The sequence below is a fragment of the Cervus elaphus genome, chromosome 3 (assembly GCF_910594005.1).
Source record: "Cervus elaphus chromosome 3, mCerEla1.1, whole genome shotgun sequence".
In the NCBI taxonomy this organism is placed as follows: domain Eukaryota; kingdom Metazoa; phylum Chordata; class Mammalia; order Artiodactyla; family Cervidae; genus Cervus; species Cervus elaphus.
In genome coordinates this window covers 48063157-48086962 of record NC_057817.1, presented here as the reverse complement: position 1 = coordinate 48086962, position 23806 = coordinate 48063157, and the positions used below count along the sequence as shown (strand labels likewise).

Sequence of the window (23806 nt, the reverse complement as noted above, 5' to 3'; positions counted from 1 at the left end):
AATCAAGACAGGGTGTCCAGCACACTGGGTTTTAAAAGGTTAGAGAATTGAATCAGACCCATGAAGGAACGATAACCTATAGCTTTGAAACTAAACAACTAAACAACCAGGAGGACTGCCAGCTGCAACTATGGCAAAATTAATAACTCTACACACACACACACACACACACACACACACACAAATAAAACAAGGAAAACAACAAACTGGAGAAACTAGTTTTACTGTTTATATCAGACAAAGGGGGTTAATATTATAACCTCGAGAGGGAGTCTAAAGTTTTTACTAAAAGAGAGATGAAAGTTCATGCAGCTAGTAGGGTAAAGAAAAAGAAAAATGTGTGCAAAGGTATAGAATTGTAGGTTGCTTTTCAAAACATGTGTTTTTATGTTCTTTTTAAAATAATAAAGACAGGAGAACTGAAAACAGAAAAGGCTCAGGACTTTAAGACATTCTAGAAAGATTGTCATCAAAATGAGTGAGTAGAAGACATTTCTGTTGTTTGCTTTGCCCACTTGTGTACATGAGAAAAAAAAGGTAAGAATATTTAGGTTCTCCAGGAGACTTTGTCAAGAATACCTTATTCCCTTGGAGCAGATTTTCTTAATAATAACCTAGGGATCTGTGAGAGCGTTCTCAAAAATCCTTGAATTCTGTGGAACTTTTAATTTAAATGCTTTAGACGTCTTCTTGTGATCCTAAAAAGACATACTTTGGATTATATGATGATCACCTCCTTTCAGATTCTTATCTCACATTTTTTTTTAGAAACTAGCTTTATTCAGGTGTAATTTACATTCCATAAAACACACTTGCTGTAGGCGTGTGTTTCAGTGATTTTAGTAAATTTATAGTTACACAACCGTCACTGCAGTGTAGGTTTAAAATGTTCCCATTACCCCAGAAAGTTACTCCCTCAGGTTTTGTGCTGTGAATTTCTATCTCCACTGCTACCCTGAGATAATCTAATGTGCTATCTCTGTCTCTGTAAATTTGCCTTTTTCTAGACACTTCATATAAATGCCATCAAACAATACGTAGTATCTGCGTCTGGTTTCTTTCACTTAGCGTGATGTTCTTGAGGCCCATCACTTTGTAGCACATGTCAGTGGTTGATCCCTTTCCCTTGCTGAGTAGTATTCCATTGTCTGACTCTTTGTGACCCCATGGACTATACAGTCCATGAAATTCTCCAGGCCAGAATACTGGAGTGGGTAGCCTTTCCCTTCTCCAGGGGATCATCCCAACCCAGGGACCAAACCCAGGTCTCCCGCATTGCAGGCAGATTCTTCACCAGCTGAGCCACAAGGGAAGCCCTGTATGGAGTCCATTCACCCTGCTATGGGCATTGGATCATTTCCAGTTGCATTCATTTATGTTTATAATTAAACTGGTACCAAATAACCATCATGAAGCTAAAACTCATAGGGTTATTACATTTGAGAATTTTAGATATTTTTAGGACTCTGGTATTTAAGGGTCCCTCCATTATTCAAATGTGAGAAACACTGTTTAGATCAGATCTATGAACTGTTTCCTAGTGATAGACTTCTTCCTCTTTTAAAGTGTTAAATTTATAATACTTACCTTTCTCTATATGGCTTGCTTAACTGCATGGCGAACACTATGTCACTGAAATATCCTTGATCTCTGCTTCCTGAAGTAGTAGTTGTCTAGTCGACTCCTTTGTGATCACATACATTGTAACCCACCAGTCTCTTCTGTCCATAAGATTCTCCAGGCAAGAATACTGGACTGGGTTGCCATTTCCTTCTCCAGGGGATCTTCCCAACCCAGGGATCAAACCCTCGTCTCTTGCATTGGCAGGCGGATTCTTTACCACTGAGCCGCCAGAGAAGTTCTTCCTTAAGTTTGAACTAAAATTTGTTAAGAGTAGCTTATGAATAATATTAGGTGGATCCTTACAGGAATATTTGTTCTGTGTCAGGAATTCTTCAAGGGAAATTAGTTTATATCCTGTCCTTTGCCTCAGTAAATCTCATGGTCCTTGTACTTATCCTCTGACCTTCCCTGAATATCCAAAAAAACAGATCTCTTCCCAACAGAAACTGATTTGGGATAGCTTAAGAAAGGGGACAAATATTGGAATTAATTCTAATAATGGGAGACAGAACTGAAGGAGAGCTGAACAATCAGGACCCAGGGTGACTCTTGGGACCAAAGTTACAAGGATTCAAGGATGGTGTCTTTACAGAGCTGACATTCAAATAATTCAACTCCAAAGGCCATCAGTCCCTGTGTGACTCTTCTCAAAATCAAATTCCCGGGAGGCTGGGCTGCCTGTTTTTTCTGGAGGGGTGGAGCATGGGGCAACGCCACAAGAGACCCACCTTTAGGAAACATCAAGCTCCCACAGAGTACTTCTCTTTTTCTTGGGGCACCTTACCTTATATCTTGTGTGTTTTGGTAAGGTTCTCTACTTAAGCTAGTTTGATTATCCAGCTTCCCCTTTTTACAGCTTTGTTGAGATGTATTCCTAATTTCATAATATTCACACAGGTAAAGAGATTCAGTGGTTTTTAGTATATTACTGTGCAGCCGTCATCACAGTCTAAGTTTAGAACATTTTTCCATACCCCAGAAAGAAACTCCTAACCCATTAGCAGTCACTCTGATTCCTCCTCTCCTCCCTGTCACTCTGTCTCCACCCCAGCCACAGGCAAGCATTAATCCTTTTTCTGTTCTTATGGATTAGTCTGTACTGTAATTTCACATAAATAGAATTATATAATACGTGGCCTTTTGTGACAGGCTTCACTCACTGAGCATATGTTTACAAGGTTTATCCATGTTGTAGCATGTATCAGACCTTCATTTCTTTTTGTGCCTGAATAATATCCATTGTATACCAGTTTTGTTTATCTACTCATCATCAGTGGATGGACATTTGGGTGGTTCTTTTTACTTTTTTTTTTTTTTTTGGTTCTTTTTACTTTATTTTCTCACTCTTACATGAATGATACGGCTGTAAATGTTTCTGTGCAAGATTTTGTATGAATATCTGTTTTCAGCTCTCTTGGACATATATCTAGGAGTGGAATTGCTAAGTCATACAATAACTCTTTATGTTTAGCATTTTGAGGAACTGGCAAATTGTTTTCCAAAGTGGCTGCTCCATTTTATGTTCCCAACAGCAGTACGTGAGGGTGCTAATTTTCTTCACATCCCCAACAACACTTGTTCTTATCTGACTTCTGTATTTTAGCCATCCAAGTGAGTATGAAGAGGTATCTCATTGTGATTTTGATTTGCATCTCTGATGGCTAATGATGTTGAGCATCTTTTCATATGCTTTGTATATCTTCACTGGAGAGATGTTGATTCAAATTCTTTGCCCGTTTTCAAACTGAGCTATTTGTCTTTATTGTTGAGTTGTAAGAGTGCTTTATAGATTCTGGATACAAATCTTGTAAGATATGCAACTTACAAATATGTGCTCCCTTTCTGTGGTCTGTCTTTTCATTATTTTCTTGGTACTCTATGAGACATAAAAGTTTTAAATTTTCATGAAGTGCAACTTACCTGTTTTTTTTGTCTGTCACTTGCCGTTTTGGTGCCATATTTGGCATTGCCTTAACCCAGAATCATAAATATTTACTTGTATATTTTCTTCTAGGAGTTTTAGGGTTTTAGCTCATACATTTAGGCCCGTGATCTATTTTATGTTAATTTCTGCATACGGTGTGAGGTAGAGGTCAAAATTCATCCTTTTGCATGTGGATATCCCATTGCCCAGCACTATTTGTAAAAAAAAAAAAAAAAAAAAAGACTATTTTTCCCATTAACTTTTAAAAAATTTTTATTTTTCGTTTTTGGCTCCTCTGGGTGTTCATTGCTGCGTGTGGGCTTTCTCCAGTTGCAGTAAGCAGGAGAAACTCTCTAGTTGTGGTATATAGGCTTCTCATTGCGGTGGTTTCTCTTGTTGGGGAGCATAAGCTGTAGGGTGTGTGGGCTTCAGTAGTTGTGGCACACCCACGCATTTGCCCTGCAGCATGTGGGATCTTCCCAGACCAGGGATCGAACCAGAATCCCCTGCATTGTAAGGCGGATTCTTAACCACTGGACCACAGGGGAAGCCCTCCCACTAACCTTTTTTTGTCATTCCTGTTGAAAATTAGTTAACTGTAAATGTACGGATTTACCTCTGGATTCTCAGTTCTGTTCCATTGATATATATGTACATACTTATGCCAGTGTGTGTGCGTGTGCATGCACACACGTACATGTATGTACATACGCTCAGTCATGTCAGACTCTGCAACCCCATTGACTGTAGCCCATCAGGCTCCTCTGTCCATGGGATTTCTCAGGCAAGAACACTGGAGTGGGTTGCCATTTCCTACTCTAGCAACCCTCCCTACCACGGACCAAACCACTGTCTCTTGCATCTGCTGCACTGGCAAGTGGATTCTTTTTTTTTTTTTCCCCAGTGGTCATCCCATTTTTTTTTTTCCTTTTTTAAAAAATTAATTTATTCATTTTAATTGGAGGCTAACTACTTTACAGTATTGTAGTGGTTTTTCCCATACATTGGCATGAATCAGCCATGGGTGTACATGTGTTCCCCATCCTGAACCCCCCACCCACTTCCCTCCCCACCCCATCCCTCAGGGTCATCCCAGTGCACCAGCCCTGAGCACCCTGTCTCATGCATCAAACCTGGACTGGCGATCTGTTTCACACTTGATAATATACATGTTTCAAAGCTATTCTCTCAAATCATCCCACCCTCACCTTCTCCCACAGAGTCCAACAGTCTATTCTTCACATCCGTGCCTCTTTTGCTGTCTTGCATATAGGGTCATCGTTAGCATCTTTCTAAATTCCATATATATGCGTTAGTATACTGTATTGGTATTTTTCTTTCCGAATTACTTCACTCTGTATAATAGGCTCCAGTTTCATCCATCTCATTAGAACTGATTCAAATGAATTATTTTCAATGGCTGAGTAATATTCTGTTGTGTATATGTACCACAGCTTTCTTATCCATTCGTCTGCTGATGGGCATCTAGGTTGCTTCCATGCCCTTGCTATTGTAAACAGTGCTGTGATGAACTTTGGGGTACATGTGTCTCTTTCAATTCTGGTTTCCTTGGTGTGTATGCCCAGCAGTGGGATTGCTGGGTCGTATGGCAGTTATATTTCCAGTTTTTTAAGGCGTCTCCACACTGTTTTCCATAGTGGCTATACTAGTTTTCATTCCACCAACAGTGTAAGAGGGTTCCCTTTTCTCCACACCCTCTCCAGCATTTATTATTTGTAGACTTTTGGATAGCAGCCATTCTGACTGGCATGAGATGGTACCTCATTGTGGTTTTGATTTGCATTTCTCTGATAGTGAGTGATGTTGAGCATCTTTTCATGTGTTTGTTAGCCATCTGTATGTCTTCTATGGAGAAACGTCTGTTTAGTTCTTTGGCCCATTTTTTGACTGGGTTGTTTATTTTTCTGGAATTGAGCTGCAGGAGCTGCTTGTATATTTTTGAGGTTAATTCTTTGTCAGTTGCTTCGTTTGCTGTTATTTTCTCCCATTCTGGAGGCTGTCTTTTCACCTTGCTTATAGTTTCCTTTGTTGTGCTGAAGCTTTTAAGTTTAATTAGGTCCCATTTGTTTATTTTTGTTTTTATTCCTATTACTCTGGGAGATGGGTCGTGGAGGATCCTGTTGTGATTGATGTCAGAGAGTGTTTTGCCTATGTTTTCCTCTAGGAGTTTTATAGTTTCTGGTCTTAGGTTTAGATCTTTGATCCATTTTGAGTTTATATTTTTGTATGGTGTTAGAAAGTGTTCAAGTTTCATTCTTTTACAAGTGGTTGAGTAGTGTTCCCAGCACCAGGGCAAGTGGATTCTTTACCTTTGTAGTTTTGTGGTAATTTTTAAAGCATGAGTCCTCCATCTTTGTTCAAGTTTTCTTGTTGTTTCCATTTTTATATAAATTGTAGGATTGTCAGTTTGTGCCAGAAAGCAAGCTAGCTGAGACTTTAATAGGGGATGCATTGGCTTTATAAGTAAACTTGGAGATTTTTGCCTTCTTAATAGTATTAAGTCTTTGGATCTATGAACATGAGATATTATCCCATGTATGTCTTCAATAACTCAAAAATGTTTTGTAGTTTTCAGTGTATAAGTGTTATACTTGTTTTGCTAAAGCTTTTCCTAAATATTTTATTCTTTTTGCTTCATCACATTGTAAATGAGATTGTTAATTTTCTTTTGAGATTGTTTATTAGTAGTATATAAAGATAAAATTGATTCTGGTCCATTGATCTTTATCCTGTCATATTGCTGAACTTGTTCTACTTATCCTAACTCCATAGCTTTACAGTAGCAATGATGCCAATCCAAGAGCATTTATAAAGCCAATGAAATTAATTGAACAGCTATGAAACTTATGAGGGTATACATTGATTTGAGCCCTGTCCTCTAGGATCTTATCTTTATCACTGCAGACATGGTCCTCCATTTGCAACCCATTTCATTTCCTGCTACGTCACTTGCTCTATCCCCTGACCTTCATCTTGTCTTTTTACTCTATGGTCCAACAGGTGGCTCAGTGGTAAAATATCCGCCTGCCAATGCAGGAGACTCGAGAGATGTGGGTTCTGGGACCCTGGGTTGGGAAGATGAGGAAATGGCAACCCATTCCAGCATTCTTGCCTGGAAAATCCCATGGACAGAGGACCCTGAGGGCTGTAGTCCATGGGGTTGCAAATAGTTGCACATGACTGACCACACAAGCACCAACAGACACACTGTGTACTCGAACATCTCTTTTCAGTTGTGTATTTTTCCCTTTTCCTGTAACAAATTCCTTTTATATCCTTCTTTCAAATCTCAGATATTTTTGACTTTCTGTGATTTCCTAGGCAAATATAGACACGCCTATGTTGCTACCATCTTTTGTACTTGGTGTTCTTCCCATTTACTGTTTGCTTAGAATCGCTTATAAGGGTGTGTGTGAGAGTTATCCAGAGAAACGGAACCAACTGTATGTAGTTCATTTATCTGTGATCCAAAATCTGTAAAGTAGGCTGACGGGCTGGAAACACAGGCAGGATTGATGCTGCACTGTTGAGGCGGAGTTCCTCCTTCTCTCTGAGAGACTTTAGTTTTTGCACTTGAGACCTTTCAAGTGATTGAGTCTGAACCACATTAAAGCCAACTGAATATACTGATGTTAACTGGTTGTATTGATGTTGCTCAGAAGAGCTTCTGAGCAACACCTGGATTAGTGTCTGATTAAATTACTAGTTGTCATTAGGCTACCCAAGTTGACACATAAAATTAATCATCAGAGTGTAAAATCTCTATAGGAAAGGGTTTGCATCTTCTGTTTATCTTTACTTAGAGAGTCAAGTGCAATGCTAATTATCAGTAGATGCTTTAAAAATGCTGGATTGGATGATTGAATGTCATGAATAGTGTTAAGTCCAGAATTCAGTTTGAAGAATGGCAAGTTGTAATCTTGGTAAGATTATTGCTGCTGAATGGGTGTCTTGTATTGTCAGATATGAGCAGGAAGTTGTCTTCAATCCCTGGCTGCCCAGTTATTTATACTAAATATGTCTGTGCCTCTGTTTGAGTTCTTTACCATCTCATCATCGCCAGTATATAAACTACTGTTTTCTTTATTTGACTATCCTTCTGGCTCTGCTCAATTAAATAAGTTTAGCATTCAGGAGGAACAGAGGGTGGCACAATTCTTTTCCCATCCTTTTCTGCCCCATTTTTAACTTGTAAGCACTGGGATGCTGCTGCCTATGTTTCTCTTTAGAGATACAGTAATACTGGGTATTCTGAAACATATTGAAATGATGGTTTGTTGTCATTAAGAAAAAAAAAAAAAAGACCCATAGAACCTGAGAGCAGTGTTTTAGTAATAGCCATAAGTCAATTTTTTCAGGCACGAATACTGGAATGAGTTGCCATTTCCTTCTCCAGGAGATCTTTCCGACCTAGGGATAGAACCGTGTCTCTTGAGTCTCTGGTTTTAGGCAGGTGGATTCTTTGCTACTGTGCCACCTGGCAGGCTCCAATGGCTATAGAACATGGAGGCAAAGCAGAATTATGAGCGTAAAACATAGTGAAAGCAGGTGTAGGGTAGAGACGTTGTGGGTTATAGATTCCATAATAATATTATCTCTTGAGCTTTTATAGTCTCTCTGCAAGTGATGTTAAAGCTAAAATAATATTTTGCTTTTAAGAGACAACGCTTACACTAAGTTCCTGTAGGTCAGCCTTTTGGCAGGTGGAAGTAGTAAAGAGGTCAGTCCATCCTGGTCTTAAAGGGCCTCCTCCAACGTGAAAGAAGTCTTCCATTTGTCCTGAACTACCGGGTGAAGATGTGTGGAAGTGTTTGGAGCACAGAGGAGAAAGGAATAGGTCTCAGAAACAATACACTTGGCAATCAATTTGAAATATAAGGGGGAAAATGTTAAATAACTGTATCTAAGAAACTGAAAGCCAACTGAATGACTTTGCACAAGTGCCCTTAGCATCCTTCAGGAGGTCCCCAGAACGCTTCGGCCTCTAGATTCTTTCATGTTGCCGCTGATGTGCATGCATCAGCTAAGACAGCCTTGGTTCTATCTCTGGAATTCGTGCTGATACAGGAGGCGGGGACCTCTGCACCCCTCCATGTAGTGGTGGTGTTTTGTCTAGACGGCTGTGCCTTGGGCTGATCTCCCTGAAAAGACTCCACTTGATTTGGCTGCTCCTAACTCTACAGCTTCTAAATTAAGATAAACTTACATTCCTGACCCAAAATTACTATGTCCCCTTGCTAAGCCTCTGCGTGAGGAGGCACCACCGTGCTGATTCCAGCCTCCAGTTGTTGTCAGACTCTCCGTGAACTCCGGACAGCCATCTCAGATGTTAAAACATTTAAGCATCGCCCTCATTGCTTTACATTGCTAAGAGGTGCTAAATGTCTTAAATAAAGCCTGCCTAAACTGTCTGGTCTCATTCCGGTTTCCTCTCGCAGAGGAAGTGTCTTTCAATAACCCCAAACTACTGGCTTCTAATTTTAGGGATAACTAAGGTAGGATCAGGACAGAAAATAAGCTCTTCTCTATTGATTTTTCCTTAGTCATTTTACCCCAGAGGCCTATAATTAGCTCTATTTTCTCCACCTGTAATACATGTTTAGGTGTCCAGTGATGTTGGGGAAATAGTGGGTGATGTCCAGGGTTAGAATTTAGGGAACCTACTTCATCCTACTCTTGGAAGCTGGTATGACTGACATTGCTGGAGTTGGAAGAAGAGGAGTATTACCTGCCCATCCATTTCCATTTATTTGTAATAATGCTAATAACTCAGTGACACTCACTGATCACCCGCAGTTTGCAGGCAGTCTCAAGTATGCTTTAGTGTATGAGCTCATCCAGTCCTCCCAGGATGATAACCCTGTGGACGAGGACTGTCCTGTCCCTCTTCAGAGTTGGAACTGCAAAGAGAGATGTTGAAACAAAAACAAAATGAAACCAAAAACCGATGGGAGGAGTGTGAACCCTACCTCTCACTTCTGAGAGTGCTCTGGGTCTGGCATGATGGGAATTTTTCTCTAGTAGTCTCCAATTTTAGACACTATGACAAGGGTTTATTAGCCGCATACTAGCTCTAAAGAAAGAGGTCATATAAATACAGGGTGATCTTAAATAAAGCCCACTCAGAGGGATTAACTTCACTTGTGGCTGTCTCTGGAGCTATTATTGTTTTCTGGCCGTGTTTTAAATACTTAGGAAGAGAATCAACTGCTTTCTTTTCTGTCTTGTATATGAAATTATACCAAATGGAGGGCAGGGCAATCATAAAGCTGATCTTCAGTTTATAAGATCCTTCTTGACTGGCCTTTCCCTTCGCTTGTTACTCAATCATATAGACATGCTTGCTTTTCCTTTCTCTATGTGTTTCTGTTTCTACCTGGAATGCCATTTTTTCCTCCCCTCACTACATTTTACTGGCAAATCCTACTCCATTTTTCTAAGACCCAATTGAAGGGTCACATCTTCTATAAAATTTTTTGTTAGATTAATTGTATCCTCTCCCCATAAACTGATCACCATCACTTCTTTCTATGTGACAGCAACTTATATACTCTTCAGTTCAGTTCAGTTGCTCAGTCATGTCCGACCCTTTGTGACCGTGACCCCATGGACTGCAGCACGCCAGGCTTCCCTGTCCATCACCAACTCCTGGAATTTGCTCAAACTCCTGTCCATATGTACTCTTAGGACCTGTAATATTTCATTGCAGTGCTTGTCCATGCACTGAAATGTCTTACTGCCCCTTCATTGAACAAGCACAAAAATTAAAAGTTAGCATTTAGAATTTTTATTTTATTTTTATAGTTTTTTGTTTGTTTTTACAGAAGTGTCAGTCTGTGACAGATTCAAGTAAAAAGAAAAAATGGTCTTTCGCCATGACAGTTTGAGAATTAGTAGTTGTCATTTTTTTTCCTTACCTTTCCCCTGTGCTAGAAGGTTCATTTTATATAAACAGCATTTTGTGTCAACAGTAATGTACTTGGCACCTGAAGCAATGAAAGTGCCGTTCTCATAAAATGATTTTTCATACAAGACACTTGTTCCTTTTTAAAGACTGAATTATGCTGTTTTCTGCCCGTCATTGTACTTATATCACATTGTAATTATCTGTTTATGGTTCTTTGTTTTCCACCAAATCCTTAAAGGTAGTTAAGACCAGGTCTTAATCACTTCTGTGTCCCCAGTGCCAGCCATAGTGTTTAGTGAGTAAATGTTCAAAAAGCGTTCCTGATTGAATGATCTAGTGAGTTCTAGCTATTTGTTTTCAGTGACCTCACTTGATTTATAAACTCACAGGCTCTGCAGATTCCTCGTGATTTAACCTGTATCTTAAGAAAATTGTCTAAAACAGATTCAGAGATATTAATTTCTAGTGTTTAACCATGTGTAAAATCTGCTTCTATAATATTGTTAAAAATTACTAGCCTAAATTTAAGTAGCACTATTTTTTTCTCGCATGAAATGAGATTTACATTTTTTACCTATTACTTGAGCTAAGTAAAGGCCTCTGTGTCACACTGCCACAGATTCACATGATTGTAATCCGGGCTGCTCAGACATCTCCTCCTCTGAATTTTTGTCCTTGTCCTTGAGTTGCAACATTCTCCAGGTTTCAAGGGACTTCCCTGGTGATCCAGTGGTTAACATTTCACCTTCCAACGCAGAGGGTGCAGGTTCGATCCCTGGCCGGGGAACTAAGAGGGCGCATGCCCAGTGGCTGAAAAACCAAAAGATAAAACAGAAACAATATTGTAACACATTCAGTAAAGACTTTGAAAATTGTCCACATCAAAAAAAAAAAAAAAATTCTGTAGGTTTCTGCTGAGAAACCATTCCCTTTGATCCATTTGCCTGTGTGTGTGTGTGTGCGTGTGCGCGCGTGTATTTCTCTGTCGATGTGTTCCCTTCTCTGCAGGTTTTACCTAATTAGGATTTTGGAAAGACCCTGAAGTGCCTATTGTATATCTTTCATTGGGAGTCTAGATTTTAGTGAGGCAGCTCACCTTGCTTGTAGAATGCGGAGGTTGTTTTCAGATGTTGTGTTTTCGCTTTCTCCAGTGATCAGGATCCTTAGTGCAATACTTAGGTTTTGTTTCCGTTTACTTGGCATTCCAAGTTCTTTTTCCTCTTATAGATATGTAAGAAGCAGCCATCATGAAATCCTTTAGGTATTTGAAATATGAGTAATGTGTGTATAATCAAATAAAGGTGTATTTACATTAACTTTAGTTGAAGGGGGAAATAGAAAAATTGCATCCACTCTAAAATGAATCTTGAGATATTCCAAGCCAAGAGCTTGTTAACTTAAGTAACATGAGAAGAATCGGCAGGTTGGGTATTTTTACTAATGGTGTTCAGTTTCTTCCAGCGCAGATCAGTATTTCTGAGAAAAGAGGAGGTAGCGACTGCCCTATGATTAATTTATTTTCAGGGAATCAAGAAGCATAAAAGTATAAATGGCATTCCTAATGGACTGCCAAATATTATAGTCCAAATCAAAGACATTTCCAGAGGAACCAAAAGAATGGGGGTTTTCTGTTTGTGTGAAATATTGTACAATACAAAAAAATGATGAGCAGATTGCATTCATGAAGAAATAAACTATGTGTGAGGGAAAAACAGCTAATAAAGAGGCAATGAAAGAGAGAATAAAAGCAGCCATCCACATTTTGAAGATTTTTTGCCGGGGACACTGAGTGGTCATAGCAACCGTCTCCAAGGAGACCTGTGGAAATGTGAAAAACGCTGAGGTCACACAAGCGAGCAGAGAAATTCCATATTGATGAACAACTTCTTGATGTATCTTTTTCTCTTCACCTTCCATGCCTCCAGCCTTTTAAACAGCATTTATCAGAAGGATAAAGGAAAACCAAATGTGATTTGCCCTGCAGAGAAAAAGTAACTCTCAGAACAGAAACTCTGCTCAAAACGTTCGGAGCAGCTTTTCATTAAGCTTCAAAAGCTTTTCAGAAACTTGGGTATTAATGAAGTGAGAAGTCCCAAGGATTAAATGCAAGTCTTGGTCATAGGTGGTCGTGATGGTTATTGTCTCATTGAATAAAATGCAAGTTTCAATTCTAGGGCTGGAAACAAAGCTCCCAGAAAGGGGTCTCTTCTAAGTCCTTCATTACTAATCAGGCAGCTCCCCATATGTGCAGGGACTCCTCCGTTTTCTAATCCTTCCATCCCACTGGTCCTGCAAGGGCATTGTTTAGATGTATGTGCCATTCACTGGGAGCAATGGTTTCCTTAGTTCATTCAGTCAGTAAACATTTGCCACTGGTCTGCAGCAGCCCATCTGGCTCTCTGATAGACTCTGGGAAAGCAGACGTCACCTGTGGTCTCACGATGCTAGAAGTTTAAAGGGAAGATGATCAAAATAAAATGACACCAGTAATTGCAGTTATAGGAAACATGTACTGAGCGCTATTAGTAGAGAGGGACAAGAGGAAGTTGACCGAGTCAGGAAGAAATTTCAAGAGCAGGTTTTGGTTGTGGTGAAAGCCAGGAAGGAGGGTAGGGTACCCAGGATGATGTAAGGTCATGGGATGTGACATGGGTCTGGGAATTGTGTGCAGGTCCATACACTTGATGAGAAGTAAGGTGTGGGATGGGACAAGAATTAAGTATGCTTTCTTTCCCCCTGCTTCTCATTTATTGCTATTTGGTTAATTCTGCAGAAATAACATTTGATGTTGGAGGGGGGCACCCCCATTGATCAAAACCAGGAGACCAGGCCATTGGGAGCTGCTGTCTCTTACTACTGGGGACCATTTGGGATCTCTGCTCTGGGTTCACTTTCTGTTCTCACTTAATGGAATTTAGCTAGATTACAAGCTTTATACCCATGCTATGGAGGAGTTATGTAGAAATATATGTAAAACCCTTCAGATAAATGAACAAATATATGCAGAACTCTTTGGGCAAATACTGTCTGATCCAGAGTAAGTGCTGGATAAAGGGTTGTTATTTTTTATGAGTCATTTTAAAATTTTTAAAATTTATTTATTTGCATCAGTCTTCAGTATTGGCATGCAAGATCTTCGCTGCATCATGCAGGATCTTTCGTTGCAGCACGTGGACGCTCTAGTTGCAGCACATGGCTCTCGAGTTGTGGCTCACGAGCTCCAAGCACGCAGGCTCGAGAGTTGCAGCACATGGGGCTAGTTGCTCCATGGCATGTGGGGTCTTAGCCCCTCGCCCAGAGGTGGAACCCACATCCCCTGCATTGCAGGGTGGATTCTTTTTTTTTTTCTTTTTTTTTTTTCTTTTTTTTTTTTTTTTTCTTTTTTTTGGGGGCGCCAGGACCAACGATCACCAGCTGCCCCATTAGCAAAAATTATGCTTCCGAAATCTCTTGATGTCGATTCCGCACGTAGAGCAAACGAGCTGCCCTACGTGTGCCACTCACGACAGAAGCCCTTTTTTGCAGGGTGGATTCTTAACCACTGGACTTCCAGGGAAGTCCCTATGAGTCATTATTATTTATATGCAGTTCTCCCAGTCCACTGGAACCCTTGGAGTGTACGCTAGATCTGTAGCCTGAACTGTGCTGGAGCAATTCTCCCAGAAGGACGCTCTCCACATGGGTTTGGTTCTTCTTAGGAGAAGGATGCCCTTGGTCCTCGGCTCAAATCCAGGTGGAAAATGTGGGTCTCTTCACTGAAAGGTTTATGTGTGTGCCAGAGAGCTGTGAACCAATAGCCTTGTAGAATTTGGACTTTTGGAGTAAGCACTGTTGAGGTAATTCTTGCATGGATTTCTCAGCAATGGAAGCCCTGGGTTCTTTCAATTCAGTTCAGTTCAGTCACTCAGTCATGTCCGACTCTTTGAGACCACATGGACTGCAGCACGCCAGGCCTCCCTGTCCATCACCAACACTTGTTTACTCAAACTAATGTCCAATGAGTCGGTGATGCCATCCAACCATCTCATCCTCTGGCGTCCCCTTCTTCTCCCACCTTCAATCTTTCCCAGCATACGGGTCTCTTCAAATGAGTCAGCTCTTCGCATCAGGTGGCCAAAGGATTGGAGTTTCAGCTTCAGCGTCAGTCCTTCCAACGAACACCCAGGACTGATCTCTTTTAGGATGGACTGGTTGGATCTCCTTGCAGTCCAAGGGACTCTCAAGAGTCTTCTCCAACACCACACTTCAAAAGCATCAGTTCTTCTGCACTCAGCTCTCTTTATGGTCCAACTCTCACATCCATACATGACCACTGGAAAAACCATAGCTTTGACTAGATGGACCTTTGTTGCCAAAGTAATGTCTCTGCTTTTCAACATGCTGTCTAGGCTGGTCATAACTTTCCTGCCAAGGAGTAAGCGTCTTTTAATTTCATGGCTGCAGTCACCATCTGCAGTGATTTTGGAGCCCCCCAAAATAAAGTCTGCTACTGTTTCCCCATCTATTTGCAATGAAGTGATGGGACCGGATGACATGATCTTAGTTTTCTGAATGCTGAGCTTTAAGCCAACTTTTTCACTCTCCTCTTTCACTTTCATCCAGAGGCTCTTTAGTTCTTCTTCACTTTCTGCCATAAGGGTGGTGTCATCTGCGTATCTGAGGTTATTGATATTTCTCCCAGCAATCTTGATTCCAGCTTGTGCTTCCTCCAGCCCAGCGTTTCTCATGATGTTCTCTGCATATAAGTTAAATAAGCAGGGTGACAGTATACAGCCTTGACGTACTCCTTTTCCTATTTGGAACCAGTCTGTTGTTCCATGTCCAGTTCTAACTGTTGCTTCCTGACCTGCATACAGATTTCTCAAGAGGCAGGTCACATGATCTGGTATTCCCATCTCTTTCAGAATTTTCCACAGTTTATTATGATCCAGACAGTAAAAGGCTTTGGCATAGTCAATAAAGCAGAAATAGATGTTTTTCTGAAACTCTCTTGCTTTTTCTATGATCCAGCAGATGTTGACAATTTGATCTCTGGTTCTTCTGCCTTTTCTACAACCAGCTTGAACATCTGGAAGTTCACGGTTCACGTATTGCTGAAGCCTGGTTTGGAGAATTTTAAGCATCACTTTACTAGCGTGTGAGATGAGTGCAATTGTGCAGTAGATTGAGCATTCTTTGGCATTGCCTTTCTTTGGCATTGGGATGAAAACTGACCTTTTCCAGTCCTGTGGCCACTGCTGAGTTTTCCAAATTTGCTGGCATACTGAGTGCAGCACTTTCACAGCATCATCTTTCAGGATGTGAAATAGCTCAACTGGAATTCCATCACCTCCGCTAGCTTTGTTCATAGTGATGCTTCCTAAGGCCCACTTGACTTCACATTCCAGGATGTCTGGCTCTAGGTGAGTGATCACACCATTGTGATTATCTGAGTCATGAAGGTCTTTTTTGTGCAGTTCTTCTGTGTATTCTTGCCACCTCTTCTTAATATCTCTTGCTTCTGTTAGGTCCATACCATTTCTGTCCTTTATCGAGCCCATCTTTGCGTGGAATGTTCCCTTGGTATCTTTAATTTTCTTGAAGGGATCTCTAGTCTTTCCCATTCTATTATTTTCCTCTATTTCATTGCATTGAACCCTGAGGAAGGCTTTTTTATCTCTCTTGGCTATTCTTTGAATCTCTGCATTCAAATAGATATATCTTTCCTTTTCTCCTCTGCTTTTCACTTCTCTTTGTTTCACAGCTATTTGTAAGGCCCCCTCAGACAACCATTTTGCCTTTTTGCACTTCTTTTCCATGGGGATGGTCTTGATCCCTGTCTCCTGTACAGTGTCTCGAACCTCCGTCCATAGTTCATCAGGCTCTCTGTCAATCAGATCTAGTCCCTTAAATCTATTTCTCACTTCCACTGTGTAGTCATAAGGGATTTAATTTAGGTCATACCTGAATGGTCTAGTGGTTTTCTCCACTTTCTTCAGTTTCAGTCTGAATTTGGCAATAGGGAGTTCATGGTCTGAGCCACAGTCAGCTCCCAGTCTTGTTTTTGCTGACTGTATAGAGCTTCTCCATCTTTGGCTGCAAAGAATATAATCAATCTGATTTTGGTGTTGACCATCTGGTGATGTCCATGTGTAGAGTCTTCTCTTGTGTTGTTGGAAGAGGGTGCTTGCTATGACCAGTGCATTCTCTTGGCAAAACTCTATTAGCCTTTGCCCTGCTTCATTCCATACTCCAAGGCCAAATTTACTGTTACTCCAGGTGTTTCTTGACTTCCTACTTTTGCACTGCAGTCCCCTATAATGAAAAGGACATTTTTGGGGTGTTAGTCCTAGAAGGTCTTGTAGGTCTTCATAGAACTGTTTAACTTCAGCTTCTTCAGCGTTACTGGTCGGGGCATAGACTTGGATTACCATGATATTGAATGTTTGCCTTGGAAACAAACAGAGATCATTCTGTTGTTTTTGAGATTGCATCCAAGTACTGCATTTCAGAATCTTGTTGACCATGATGGCTACTCCATTTCTTCTAAGGGATTCCTGCCCACAGTAATAGATATAATGGTCATCTGAGTTAAATTCACCCATTCCAGTCCATCTTAGTTTGCTGATTCCTAGCATGTCAATGTTCACTCTTGTCATCTCCTGTTTGACCACTTCCAATTTGCCTTGATTCATGGACCTAACATTCCAGGTTCCTATGCAATATTGCTCTTTACAGCATTGAACCTTGCTTCTATCACCAGTCCCATCCACAACAGGTGTTGTTTTTGCTTTGGCTCCGTCCCTTCCTTCTTTCTGGAGTTATTTCTCCACTGATCTTCAGTAGCATATTGGGCACCTACCAACCTGGGGAGTTCATCTTTCAGTGTCCTATCTTTTTGCCTTTTCATACTGTTCATTCTCATGATGTACTCTGCATATGAAAACCTATATAAAATCTGGGTTCTTTACTACTATAAAATAAGGTATCATTTAGACTGTCAAAGACAGATTCTACTTTTTGTGCTTTAGCTTGGTTTTAAAAAGATGTGTTACAGTAGATAGCCCAAGAACAGTGAATTACTCTCTGAATATCATCCACTTCAGAACCTCCTCACGCCTAAAATTGAAGACAGTTTCCGATATGCCTGCTTTCTGGCATTCCTGTACCTACCAACTTTCCAAGCTAGTTGTGGAGAATGGGCCAGATGAGGTGTCTGAGTTGTTCACAGAGAAACCCTCAGTAAACAGTGAGTGCTATTTTTCCTCTTCACATCTGGCTGATCTCCTGAGCTGGTGGCTAGGGCAGATGCAAGATTATATTGTGCTGCCTTCACTGGAGGTTTTGGTGGCTGTAAGATTTCCCTGGCACATCTCTTTAGTTTGACCAAACACAGAAATAACTAGAGGGTTCCAAATTGGTCCATAGTTTAAAATTGGGTGTGGAGGAAATTGGTCATAGAAAAACTGCGTAAAGAATTCAAATTGCTTTGCAACCACCAAGAGGGACATCTTTTATGGGGAAATTACATTGTTACTGTGTAACAGTAATAATTTTCTGCTGCACAGAGTGCTCAATTCTTGCTTTAGTCATCAGAACCATCCCCGCTATAGGTTCTATAGGTGAGGATACTGAAACCCAATAAAGCTAAGTAGCCCACTCAAGGTCACTCAGCTAAAACTAAGTAGAGCTTGAATTTTAGCCTAGCAGTATCTGACTGCTGAGTCCATGCTTTAAATCTTTTATGCCTTTTGCTCTGTTTGTGCTATCTAGGCCATTTGTTCATCCATTTGCCATTTCTTTCTTAAATATTTATAGTGTATGCCAAGTACTCTTCTAGGTCTTGGTGATCTTCTGGTGGGCAAGAACATCCAGGATTCCACAGTATGAAACTTGCATTCTAGTGGGAGAGGCTTAAAATAAGCAAGAAAATGAATGTGGGCAGTGTGTGTGTATATACACATGTATACCTTTGAGAATGATGTGTGCTATGAAGGCAAATAAAATCCAGAAAAGAGGTGCAAGTAGCCATTTTCATGGTGAGGAAAAAAGAAACTAAGAAGTTACCTAAAATAGTAACTTTGCCCCTTTTGTTTCAGTTATTACTTTGTATTTTAAACTGCCTGACATTTAATATATACCTGCTGACATGTTTGTAAGTTACAAAGCACAACAGCATAACGCCTGTGACCCTACCTTCTAATCTAAGAACTGTCACCAATTCTGTTCATCTTCCTATGCTCTGTCCTAACCCATCTACCTGCTTGTCTTTTGAAGTACCCACTTCTTAAATTTTAAAATAAGGTTTTCTTGCCTTTAAAAAAAGGCTTACCACTTACAGTTATATCCACTAGTACCATAGTATTTGATTTTGCTTATTCTTTTTGCCTTATCATTGGTCCACACTGCATGTAGCGGCCGTTCATTCATTTTAACAGCTGAATTATGGTTGTTGGGTGAATGTGCAAAACCAATCGATTCATTGCCCGGTGGATGGACATTTGGATTGTTTTCCAACCTTTCGCTCTTTGAACAGTGCAGCTAAACATCCTTGTGTATGCCTCTTAATGCCCATGTATAGGAGTTTCTCCATGACATTCCTGTGCCAGTCAGCATTCAGCTTCACATGATAATACCAAACTGTTTTCCAAAGGTGTGGTAATAGTTTACATTCCCACCCAGAAGTGATTGAGTTGATCCACTTGGTTTTATAAGACATCTTAATTTGGGGGCAGTCTGTTGGGTAGAAGATAATATTCCATTGTGGTCTTCATTGGTATTTCCTTAATAAGCAATGAAATTGAGTCTTTAAGAGGGTAATTTTTGAGCAGAAACCTGAAGGGAGTGAAGGACCAATCCATGCAAAAGTGTAGTGGAGCTTTCCAAGGCAGTGTTCCAGAGGCAGAGACTATTTTGGAGGGTCCATGGAGCAGCAAGAGAGGTTTTGAAGAGATAAGGAAGGCAGGGGCTATGACTCCCACAGCCTGAAAACCCACCAGTATGCACAGGACTTTAGAATACTAAGAGTTTATGGGAAGGCATGGGAGAGCTGTTAGGGGATGAACACAACTTGATTGATGCTTTTAAAAGATGCCTTTGGCTTCTGTGTGAATAGACTCTGGGGAGGTGATGAGAACAGAGCCATAGAGATGAGTTAGAGGCTTCCAGAAATTAAGAGATGGTTCTGGCTTCGACCAGGGTGTTGGTAGAGAGGATGGTGAAAAGTTGAATTCAGGACATATTTTGAAGTTAAGGCTGGGTGAGAACTCCTGAGGGTTGCATGGAGGTGTTAGGAAGAGAGGAATTATGGATGTTATCTTGATTTGAGATTGAGTAACAGAGAATGTAAATCCATTAACTGAAATGGGAAAGACATCGTGAAGAGGAGCAGCACTGGCATGAAAGTAAAAACAATTTAATACGGAGAAGAACTCTTTATTACGTAGGTGGGTACCTACTTGTCATCTCTTGATGTCTCAGATGTGCCTCCAATTACACATGGACAGGTGCTATGTCCTCACACACTCAGACCTCTTCCCTGTCTCACTGAGTGGTGGTCCATCTATCTGGTTGGACAAGCCAGAAATTGGGAGTCACCTTTGACACCTCCCTCTGGTTTACCACCATGACCACTCCATCTCCACACCTGCCAGTTTTACCTCTGAAATGTCTCTGGAGTCTGTTCAGTTCTCTCCATCTCCATCACAACCACCCCAGTCATGGTTTCCAGCAGTTTTCTCCTTGAGTCTTGTCATAGCCTCCTCAGTGCATTGGTTCTGGTCCTCTTCCAGTCCACCATCCACTCTGCAACCAGCTGACTTGGAAGCCTCAAGTTTAAAACCCTTCAAAGTCTCTTTTAAAAATGATTATTGCTTTTAGGATAAATCTGTAATATGACCAAAGGACATGAATGAGCAGGCCTTGCTCATATCTCTAGTCCCATCTCTAACTTTCTCTCTCCACCCCACCCCCATGGGCATCTTTTAATTCTTTGAAGATGGAATTTAATTCCTGTTGCCTTCCCTTCCTGGGCCTTTGCACAGGCTGTTCCTGAAATACTGCCTCCTCTTGCCCCACATGTCATTCAGATTTTAGCTTAAATGATACTTCCTTAAAGAAGCTGTGTGTATTCCCCCTCCACTCATCCACACACAGACACACACACCCCTGCTAAAACAGACTTAGATTTCCCTTTTATATTTTCTTAAATAATATAATTCCTTGCTTTTCCTTCATAGCACTTATACAGTTTTATTTATATATTTGCATAGGTGTTAATATCTTTCTCTTTTTCCTGGAATGCAAACTCTGCGAGGCCCATAAAAGTCTATTTTGTACACCATCTAGCATGGTGCCTGGTACATAGAAAGCATTTAATGAACATCAGCGAATCATTGAAGGAAGAAGCCTTGCTGAGTATCTGAATTGATTTTTTTTTTCTTTTAATGTGGACCATTTTTCAGAGCTTCCCTGGTAGCTCAGATGGTAAGGAATCTGCCTGCAATGCAGGAGACCTAGGTTCGATCCCTGGGTTGGGAAGATCCCCTGGAGAAGGGAATGGCAACCCACTCCAGTTTTCTTGCCTTGAGAATTCCATGGACAGAGGAACCTGGCTGCTTATGGATGGGATTGCTAAGAGTCAGACATGACTGAGTGGCTAACATTTCACTTTAAAATCTTTATTAAATTCGTTTCAGTATTGCTTCTGTTTTATGTTTTGGTTTTGAGGCCTTGAGGCATGTGGGATCTTAGCTCCTGGACCAGGGATCAGACTCACACCCCCTGCATTGGAAGGCAAAGTCTTAACTGTTGGACCACCTGGGAAGTCCCTCTGATTCATCTGCTGTATTCATCAGACATTGCACCTCTGGTTTTTATAGGCCTTTCTAAGAGAAATAACATTCTTGGTTATGATAGATAGACTCTTTCATACTTGTTTGGGAATATCTTAGCTTCGTTTTAGACTTCTTTAGCAAGTTGCAACCTTTCATTCACTGTGTACTATAGATGAAATAAAAAACTGATTGACCTAAGAAATTTGATCTCTTAATTTAGAATAAAGTATTTGTGGGAGAATTTTAACTGATAATATTCCGTTCATCATCCTAGAGCAAATGCCCAGGGAATAAAAGAGGATAGTAGTATCAATAAGTATCAAACAAGAGTAGTAACAATAAATAGTAACCAATAAGTATTTCAGTAGCATTATGGGTTACAAAGTGTTTTTGCATTAGAGATGCCAAGAAGTGAATGAAGTTTCTCTTTGCCTAGAATGTTACTTCACCAGGAAAATCTTTCAAATCCTCTTCATCATCTACACAATTAAAGTCTGAGTTCTTTATCAGAGTGGACCAGGCCAGAGAGGCCTCCAGGATCCTACCCAACCTGCTTTTCCAGGCTCAGCTGTCAGCACCTCGAAGCCATCCTTCACCTTCCAGCAACATCAGACTCTTGGTAGGCGCCCCTTCTCTGTGCTCCTGAGATACGCTGGGCACGTGTTGCATGGCAGACTCTGTTTACTTGCCTCTCTAACGCACCACAAGTTCTCGGGAGGGAAGAAACACCATCACTTCTCTTTTATACTCAGCCCCAGTAGTACAGAGCTTGGTAGGGACTCACTCAGTGCTTGATGAATGAATGAACGGCTTTGTAGTCAATCACAGGAGTAGATCTGTGGAATGACTCAAAGGGGGCATGTACTCTAAGATTAGTCACCTGATTGATACTTCACTGAAGACTTCCTGGATCATCTAGAACTTCCTCTGTGTCTACTCCAGGGCTTCCCTGATGACTCAGCAAGTAAAGAATCCACCTGCAGTGCAGGAGACCTGGGTTTGATCCCTGGGTCGGGAAGATCCCCTGGAGAAGGAAATGGCAACCCACTCCAAACTTCTTGCCCGGAAAATCCCATGAACAAGGAGCCTAGCAGGCTATAGTCCATGGTGTGGCAGAGTCTGACATGACTGAGGAATTAAGCACACAGTACCTACTCCTCTCACTGATGTCATTGAGGTTAACCTTTGATCTGAGCTGTGGGACTCGACAGACTTCAGTGAGTTACTGTTTAGAAAGCAGGTCATCTAGGGTAACCCACAGGGTAACCGGTGGTCAGTATTAGAACATTTGATGACCTCTGCTCTAGGGCCTTGGTCTGCATTGCATTTGCCGTTACCCTTCTTGAAGACGCATCTACTCGAGTCTAAAGTTGTATATTGACCAATTCATAAACTAAAATGCTAATCTGTCACTCAGAGGTAAACACTTAACATTTTCAAATACCCTATCAGTCTTTCACTTGTGCCAATAGGTATCATCTTCCTAAGATGGATCAAACAGTGCCACTGTTTTGGTAACATACTTTTTTCTCTACATATAATATAGGCATATAGATAGAGGTATATTTATATATCTTATTCATGTTACTATGTATTCTCCCATACTTACAACATCATTTTATAAAGACTTCCAAAGATTTTTTCATAGTTTTGTATTTTAATTTGGTGTTTTTAAATATAAGGAATGTTTTAGATAAGAAAATAGTTCTCTCTTCATATTTTTATCCAGTCGTATCAAAGAAATTTCACATGAGTTTATATAGGAAAGAAAAATTTGAGATTATAGCTTCTTTTGTACATAATTAAGATGGTGTTTAATAGCTGGCCTCATTCTGTCTCTCTAATCAAAATTACCTACCTCCAAATACAGATCTTTATTGCATAATATAATCAAGATAATTTCCTCCCTTATTAGACTAAGTAAGACACTTTGATAATAGTCTCCTTTGAGTGTTTTCATTTTATACAAGTATACAAGATGGCTGTCAAAATTTTGTTCATTTCAGCGGGAAGTCACTTAAAAAAAGACTACAGTATATACCATTGACTCTTAAGGAACTTAGCTAATTGGTGAGAGGGGGGATCGGGATGGGGAATCCGTGTAACTCTATGGCTGATTCATATCAATGTATGACAAAACCCACTGAAAAAATAAATAAATAAATAAAGGGGAAAAAAAAAAGAATCCTTAAAAAAAAAAAAAAGGAACTTAGCTAATTGGTGACTTGAAAAGAAACATTTATACAACTTTAATATGTTGCCAAACAAAAGATTGAGCTCTATAGCAGGATGAGCTCCTTTGTCTTGAGATTTTTTTGTTGCCATGTTAATGCTACTTCTGAAGTTCTGCAGTTGGTTAGATTCTTCTGATTAAGCCTCAGAGAAAGTGGGTATCATCTTTCTTTTGGTCTGAGTTATAGATGACTTGGGTTTCTATTGAATATGACACTGCCAACACCAACTTTGTACTGCATTTGATCAAGAGTTAGGCAGATTACAAATAGATGCTCTGTATAA

General features: G+C 40.4%; 1 protein-coding gene and 1 non-coding gene across 3 annotated transcripts in view; one reads left to right on the top strand and one right to left on the bottom strand.

The window, feature by feature from the left end:
* The window catches only part of SRGAP1 (SLIT-ROBO Rho GTPase activating protein 1), a 295080-nt gene that overhangs the window by 55631 nt on the left and 215643 nt on the right, over nucleotides 1–23806 (top strand). The gene's annotated exons all lie outside the window — the stretch shown is intronic.
* Nucleotides 13863–13995, bottom strand: LOC122686334. Its single transcript, XR_006338710.1, has one exon. It is a non-coding gene; the product is annotated as a U11 spliceosomal RNA (small nuclear RNA).